At 40.2% G+C, this 8,803-nt stretch overlaps 1 protein-coding gene across 1 annotated transcript in view; it reads left to right on the top strand.

The window, feature by feature from the left end:
* Positions 1 to 6,097: 6,097 nt before the first annotated feature.
* Positions 6,098 to 8,803, top strand: part of SHOC1 (shortage in chiasmata 1) — a 55,154-nt gene continuing 52,448 nt past the window's right edge. Inside the window, exon 1 of the mRNA XM_082336230.1 lies at positions 6,098 to 6,139. The gene's annotated coding sequence lies outside the window, so the exon portion shown is untranslated. The remainder of the gene's footprint in view (positions 6,140 to 8,803) is intronic.

Genomic DNA, 8,803 nt, shown 5'->3' with positions numbered 1-8,803 from the left:
TACTGAGAGAACAAATCAGACGTAACTCCATTATATGTTATCCAAGGAGATAAATCCTCTGAAATAAAATGAATTGATTCCTCTAGCAAAAAAAAAAACCCACACAACTTCACACATTCTCAATCTCTTCCAAGCAATATGAAGCAAAATACTTCTTTTCTCCAAATAACAAATATTCCTTTACATCTTTATTGCTTTCTTGCCTTAGTGGTATTTTACACTCAGTTCTGATTTCTATGACCAACACAAAATGAAATGGGGGGGGGGGGGGAGAGACATAAAAAAGACACAGAACCAAATTCTCAGTTAACATGAGTTGGTGCCGCTTATACGCAGTTAAGCTGAATTGGACCAGCTGTGATCCAGCTTACAATAGACTATTTTCTAGAGAACAATGAGATATTGTCAAGATTATGACTGTATTCATAGTAATCTTGTGCTGAGTCGTCCAATATATTCTCAAAAAAGTCTTTCTGGAGTTCAGTGATAAATTTTATGAAAGTTGAGTAAAGAACACAGCAGCAGATTCCATAGCACTGGTCAGGGCTAAACCCAAATATTTCATCATCATTTCTGGCAATTCTAAAGAGCAGCCCCACTGTAAAAGATGAGGATGAGAAACACATGCAGCTGCCAAATTTCATCTCATGTCTGCCCACACTCCTTACCCTGATAGACAGTGCTAATCAGCATTCATGTTATTCTCATCCATAACATTCTCAGCCTGACTCACAAGAAATCCAGCTGAGATGCAGTGTGTAGTATTATGAGGAAAGTATGTGCTTGCCCAGTGAGTACCAAAGCTACCACTTTGATTTCACATACGCCCCACTGGCATCCTGCATGGAAGAAGACTTTGCCTGGGTCCAGGTAGTGAGCTGGAAAGGCTTCTTCCATTCATGATCTTAATCGTAACAGAAGTAGTATATCTAGTACATACCACTTACCACTTTTTATCAGTCATACAAACAATCCCTATGCATCTGTTCAAAAGTTGTATGTACAGACATCCAGATCTACAGGTGTATCTGAGGAAAACAGTCATGGAGGTAACTATGAATTGCTGCCAATTTTCTTCTACAGGATGTGTAACCCATTAACTCTTCAATCTGATGAAGAAAAACTGGAGATATCATAATCTTCATAGGATATCTCTATCCCTTTAATCACAGTATGCATTGCTGCATTGTTTCTTGGAGTAGCTGTGTAAGGTACTTGATCTGCTCTAGCAGTTGTCATCACTTTTACCTTTTCCAAGTATTTCAAAGGCTTTGCTGTCAGGGGGCAATTCTCAGCTGTAACATCCTGTTCAATTACACATAATATACTGTTATTTTGTTTCCTGGTTTGGGGTAAAAATATGCATTTCTCTATATTCCAGCTGGGAGAGGAGTGGTTCTGAAATACTTTAATTGGAAGTTCCTGTGTTTTGTGTATTATGCCTACTTCGCCCAACAATTTGTCTTCTACTTCTTAGAGAGCAGAATAGAAATACATTTTTAAAATATAAATACTCAGGTAACCATAAAGTATTGGCATTTGCAATTTTCATAGGAACAAATGTCTGGGAAAGATTTGCAATATGCTTGTGCTTGGAAAAAGTCTATGCTAATGCTGGGCTAAACCCATCCTCTCAGTTAAAAATAGCAGTAAAGTAGTGATAAAATAAAAAGTAATAGTGGTAAAGTAAAATAAAAATAGTGGTAAAGACAGAATCTGTCCATATGCTCTTTACTTAGCTTTTTCACTCACTGAGATGTAGAAAAGCTAACGGAGCTCTTAAAACCAGAGTGAAAAGTGTAACTTTTGTTTTCCCCACAGAAATCTACCCTTATCTGGGATTCAACCTGCAAGGAGTTCTTGGAAGATCCACATTTTCCAGACTGCCCAAACTATTGCAACAACAGGCTGAATGCACGTGCTGCAGCATTACCAAAGATTTCTGCACTTCTGATGCATCCTCTGTGGGTATCCACTTCTAAGGTAAAATGAGTAGAGAAGGACATGAAATACAACAGCGGACATGCAATATAATGGCTTTGTGATGCCAACCACAGTAAGAAGGTGCCATTCCAGCAGGCAGAACTGCACCTGGAGCCCAGTTAAAGCCAGGACATGTGTAAAATTGGGGGCGGGGGAGGGAGCATTCTCAACTAGTCTTGAAATTTCTGCCAGTCCAAGATTAATCAGAGCCTGGACCACAGCAGAAATCTGATGCTAAACTGCCTGCTGAGGAACACAACAATTTGTTCAACAGACAGCAGCCTGAGGGCTGTGGGAGCAATTTAGGCAGCCAATTAAAAGAAAAAAAAAAAAAAAAAAAAAGCCTTTTTCCCCAGAGTTGACAGCTATTTGTAGAAACTGGCATTTCGTACGCTTGCTGAGCATATGAGGCGGAAGCGTTTCTGGATGTTAACTTCTGGCCTTGTTCTGTTTCTGTTCCCAAGGTAAGAGACAGCAGCTTAGCACAAGTTTTACATACAATCACTTTAAAAACTGACCTTTCTTTAGCTTCTCCCATACAAGCTGCTGCCAGTGGGCAGAAGCTGAAATTTAGTTACTTAATCGCATTTACTGCTTTAAAAATATTTTCAGCTCTACCTTAAAGATCACGTAAGTTTTCCTGTCTCCTCCTCCTGAGAATTTTTGTTTTATGTAGCGATTAGGGGCTATCTGCTTCTGACCCCGTAGCGCTGCCTGTAAAGGAAAGGCTGCAGTATTTGGCAGTGATAGGTTGACGGTTGGACTTGATGATCTTAAGGGTCTTTTCCAACCTTGACGATTCTATGATTTAAGAATAACACGGCAGCCCCGGTCGGCGCCAAGGGACGTTCCGCGGCCTGCCCCGCCGCAGCTCCCAAGGCGCGGCCCCTCGCCGGCGGTAACATGGCCGCCGCCGGTCGCCCGGGGACGGGGCTCGCAGGTAGAAGGAGGGCGGTCCCCTCGCCGCGCGGCCGGGAGCCAATCAGAGGCGCGCGTTCCGCTTCCCGCCCTGGCGGCGGGCGGGGCGGGGCCGGTCGCGGCGGAGGTGCCGTCGCCCTGAGGTAAAGGCGGCCGTGAGGCGGAGTGGTAGTGCGGCGGTTAACCCCAGGTTAGTTTATGCCGTCGCTGCTCTCTGTTTCTATCATACGTTGCCACTTAGCCACTGCTGGTTCTTCACCAATATTGAAAACTGCGGATCTAAAAACATTTGATGCTGGCAGAAATATTGCGTATTTCACTTAGGTAAAGTGGTGTACCCCAGAGTTCCTGGAGAATGAAACAGGATCATGTTCTTCAGTTTTATTGTTTCTCCTTAAAAACTTAAGAGATTTTAAGTATGCTTGGATTTCCTTGTATCCTGATGGACTAGTGTTTCTAAGTCCCATTCTTCCCACTTTAAATTGGAAACTTGAAACTTAACTGATTGGGATGGTTTTGATGTTTACTGATTAAGTGACACACCGTTAATAAACTAGTAGTAATAGTTGAAATTCTATTGCTTAGTATTTGTGTGAATGCATGGTTATGTTACTATAAAGAAATCCTAATAAGTGATACACATCAATACTATTAAGATGCCATTCTATTCCCTGTCCTGCACTTAGTATTAAGGTACAAATCTATCCCTTCTTACAAACTCATTCCTTCTTGCTCCACCGTCCTGTTTACTGCAAACCAGTCCAAAAACTTTCTAACACCAGTTTGGCATTTAGAAGGTAGGCGTTCTTTATTGCAGTGCCGGATGCACAGGGCATATCTCCACCTAGCATGCATGCCGTAGGTCACACTAGCAAGGTATTTATCAAACTTAAACATACATATTAATTAATTTTCCAATAAACATCATTAATATTACAATTATTTCCCAGAAATCATTAACATATTTCCCTTCCCACCAGAGCATGCGCTGTTTAGTTCTGGTGATTCTTTCAGGGGTCCTTGGTGGTCGTTATCCTCAAATTTGAGCTGTCCGCTTGTTGACCTCGTTGATTTTTTCCACCTAATCCTGCTGATTTGGCTGTTTTGTTTTGTTAAGAACACAGCTGATGCTCCTCAATGTCCAGGGATGTTCTTGTTTTATGTTCAGACTCCCCATTATCTTTGTTCCGAGCTCACTGTTTTATTCAGATATTCTTTCTTATCTTACAGGCCTCTCCTCTGTCCTTGGTTTCTGTTCATTGTTGGTGATTAACTTCTTCCTAGCTCTACTCTGTCCTTGGTAGCTGTCAATCATTGGTGATTAACTTCTTCTAAGCAGTCCTTGGTAATTAACTTCTTGAAACAGTCCTTGGTAATTAACGTTTTTCTGAATCCCACATTTAACAGTCCCACATCAAGTCTGTTGGACATAGACCTGATGGAGGGTCCAGCAGGTTGTCCAAAGGGTTTTCCTTAGCATCTGTCGTGGTTTAACCCCAGCGAGCAACTAAGCACCACACAGCTGCTCGCTCACTCCCCCCCGGTGGGATGGGGGAGAGAATCGGAAGAGTAAAAGTGAGAAAACTCATGGGTTGAGATAAAGACAGTTTAATAGGTAAAGCAAAAGCCGCGTGCGCAAGCAAAGTGAAGCAAGGAATTCATTCACTACTTCCCATGGGCAGGCAGGTGTTCAGCCATCCCCAGGAAAGCAGGGCTCCATCACGCGTAACGGTTACTTGGGAAGACAAACACCATCACTCCGAATGTCCCCCCCTTCCTTCTTCTTCGCCCAGCTTTATATGCTGAGCATGACACCATACGATATGGAATAGCCCTTTGGCCAGTCTGGGTCAGCCCCCCTGGCTGTGCTCCCTCCCAGCTTCTTATGCACCTGGCAGAGCAGGGGAAGCTGAAAAGTCCTTGACTACTGTAAACTCTACTCAGCAAGAACGAAAACATCAGTGTGTTCTCAACATTATTCTCATCCTAAATCCAAACCACAGCACTATACCAGCTACTAAGAAGAAAATTATCCCAGCTGAAACCAGGGCAGCATCCCCAGTTGTTTTGGTCTACTGGTTGGGTTCACCACTGTCTCCAACCATCCACACTCCTTCCATCAGAAGGTTCCCCTCTACTTCATTCTGCATCTGATTTTATACCTTATTCCCTCTTTCTGTTCTTTTCCTGAACGCACCTCCCCTGCACTTCCTTTTCTCTGCCCAGACTCCTCTCAAGCAAGCAGCCCCTGATTACTTTTTCTTCATTGATCCCAATTCTGTTACATCCATACCTAAATCTGGTATTTCCAATGCTGTTCCCGAGGCAATTTTAGCCTAATATCATGTTACTGATACCTTCTGGTATGTATATGAAGACAGCCTTGTGTCACAACTTTCCCTTATGGCCCTACAATTCATGTTGGTTACGTTTAATTTACATTGTACACTTTTTGGATGGCATTATTGTACTTTAGCCTTAACTGTCCTACTTAATTTTACTTGAGCACAAGTGTTCTCTTACCTTATGTATACCTGAGCAACAATATATTCTGTTTTGCACTCACACTGTACCTCTGTCCTTCTATAGTTTTCTTCTCACTCCTGGTTCCCATCAGGAGCATCAACTAGTTTAGAGACCTAGTGTTCCAGCAAGACCTCTTGCTCTCAACTAGCCTATACAATCACCTTTTCCCTTGTAAAACTGGAAGGAAAAAAAGTCCCCTCATAAATACATGAGGCAGTGAAAAGTTAATCATTCAGATAGCTGAACTACTATCTTTAAAAGCTAATTTAGAATCCATAAAAATTAATTGGGTCAGCTCAATTCTCAAAATTATTGCTTAGGGGAGGTAATTTGTATTGTCTACATTCACTTAATGGTTTGAAAGGTTTTCTGTGAAACAAACAGCAAGAAGCATAGCTAAAATCCGTTGGATAGAAATCAACTGTCTGTCGTCTGTAGTTAGTCTGTTACATCCTTCCAAAGGAATAATACTGAATGCTTTGGGTAGCCTTCTATAGGAAATTCAGTCCGAGGTGCATGTGCTAGCAAAAATTACAAAGTTATTCTTGTTGAACCTTAATTTCAACCTTCCATTTCAACATTTTTGCATGATATAGAGAGTCTTTAACTAATCCATATTCTGTGTATCTTCTAGACAAATGAAGTGTTGAAAACATCACAAAACAAGATGTTTGCAGCTTTAAAGTATCACTCAACAGACTATTTATATGAGGTATAGTTTTATTATTTCTCTTAATATTCTGAAAGAAATATGGCAGTAACTGAAGAAAAGATTGAGTGCACATTAAAAAAAGCTATAGAGAACTGCCTTCTTAGGAATTCTGTTTCAGTGAGGCTGTTGTACAGCACTTCCTGGGATAACATAGTGAAGTGATTACGGTTTTTTTTAATAAAAAATTAAAGTACAATTTTGCCAAAACTGAAGTGCATGAATTTTTTTTAGTGTCTGTTGCACTTACAATTGTGTTTTATAGCCAGTTTCCTGCTTAGAGCTTTCTTTGGAGAGTGCACTGTGCCTTCTAATGCATAAAATGCAATTAATTACCTTTTTGGAGAACGAATCCAATTTTCTAGCTACTTTAATATGTATTAAGATAGTGATACACAACACTGTATTCCCTACTGATGGTAGGAAAGGGTTTTTATAATGTTTTAGATTAAATTCATGGAGAGCACATGTTTTCTGAGACCTATAATGAATATTTTGGCTTTATAGATGTTGATCAGTTAAGACATGGAAACCTTATGAAGTCTTGTTTTCCTTCCTGTCTACGTCTGTGTGATGTTACCAACTGCTTATCACTGAAGCACACTGTCTTACTTAATTGAATTTTTACCTATTTACATTTTCAAAGAAAGCCTGTGAGCCAAATGATAAACTTCTCTGGCAGAGTGGTGCTTTGCCAAGAGGGGACATTTCTAACGTGTGAGCAGAATGAGATAGTGAGACATGATGCCTTCAAGAGTTCAGTGAGAGTGCAAGTACATACACAAGCACTCTGGCACATAGCTGGAGAAATGCAGCCTGGGAAGTGGTCCAGCAATAGTACTTGCGGGTAAACTGAGATCCATATTATGAAACACATTGCCCACATCCCTTTCCTTACAGTGCAGGAATTGTTCCATATAGTACCTGTGTATGTGCCTAATGTTGTCTTAGATTGTAGCAACCAGAACTTCTTTTTCTGTTGTAACTCCAACAGTATGCAATCTGTCATTCAATATTTGTGTGAAAACCTTCTCACATTAGTTCCATTCAGTTTGATCTTCAGATGTTTATGTGTTATCTCCGAATAAAAAGCAGGTGTGTTAGCAAAGCATGTTGTAGGCTATCATACAAAAGAGAAGAATTACAATTCATGGTTTTTCTTGCATAAATTTTGAGGAGTAGGGTGGTGCTGACAGCAGAACAAATGAGAAGTGGTAGAAGAGAAGGGTTTAGTAACCTGCTGAATGGCTGCTCTGCAACAGAGTGTGAATGTTGCTCTGTAATACTACCAGAAGGGGTTAATAGATGTGATCACACATTTAAAGGTATTACAGACTTGACTGTGCAAGGGATATACTGTGCTAAAACTGCAGCCTCTTGTTCCATTCTAACATCTACCCTCCTGCTAGAAAGTACATGATATATCAAGTGCACTTGCCTAATGCTTCCAATTCTTAGGAAATGCTGGAATTTGACGAGCGTATCAAACGCTGATTCTTGCACACATCTGGCTCAACTGGATGTGGAATCCTGCTCTTAATGTATTTGTTATGCATTTTTATCAAGCCCAGATACAGTTTTTCCAGCTGCCCAGTATAAATTTATCTTTGAAGAAAGAAGCCTTTTCAGTCATTAAAGACACAAGAGTTAGATTCCTTATGCTACTGAGTGTTGTAGGTGTGATTACAAAGTCAGCTTAGAAGTTCAACATTCTCTTATGTTATAAACCGACAATATATGTAAGCTGCATGGAACTATAAAAATGCACATAATATCTCCCAGTTAGAAGAGAAATTTGCAGAGACCTTTACATTTCCTTGAGAAACAGGGGTAAATATGCACTGATTAAATGCCATAGCCATTAATAATGGCCTTGAAAAACACTTTTATGTATTTGAGAAAGGCAAGAAAGGCATTAGCAGATTTTGTAAAGTGAACTAATTCAGCTTAACCTGTATACTTAGAACAACTTCATTTAAAAAGTTCTATCAAATGCAGAGTTCTCCTGTTTTAAGGCCATTATCTGTGATGATAGCCCTAGGACGTATTTGTTCCACTTTACAAACATCAGTGATTGAAAACAATTTTAGCTATTAAGCTAAAGTGAGCCTCAGTAAAACTACATACTGGTGTTTAAAATTTCTTTCTGATCTCTGTCATATTGTTGCTTGTATTTGCTTGTTCAGTAGTTTCTACTTAAACTCCAGCAGGTCATTCTTCTGTAACCTAAGAGTACTTTGAGAGCTGCTATGTCACAATCCTTACAGCTTGTTTTACTGAACAGAAAGGTTATCATCAGCTCTTTTTGTTCCTGTGATCTCTACCAGAGAGTACTTTATTTTGTGATAAATGCAGTTGTTTTAGCAGCAACTGCAGTAACAGATTACTTAAACTAATGTATGGTCAGTAACACGTAGAAGACCTAGGTCCAGTTATTCTGTGGTTGTCTGTTTCTGCCTTCTTTGTTCAGAATTTGTGAAGGAAAAGATCACTGTGGAAACATGCTTTCACTTATGCAAGAGGGAATGCATTGGATCAGTATGGTATTTATAAATTTTTTACAAGAGCCTTCTAAAGAAATGGTGCTATGATGGCAGTAGTTTTTGCCTTTTTTGTTGAAATTAACTGGCACTTATGGCATTGTAACTATCCCACAAAGGATTAAAC

This window comes from Platalea leucorodia (genome assembly GCF_965183815.1).
Source record: "Platalea leucorodia genome assembly, chromosome: Z".
NCBI classification, from domain to species: domain Eukaryota; kingdom Metazoa; phylum Chordata; class Aves; order Pelecaniformes; family Threskiornithidae; genus Platalea; species Platalea leucorodia.
The sequence above is the reverse complement of the archived record's forward strand: the minus strand, read 5'-3'. Positions and strand labels throughout refer to the sequence as shown.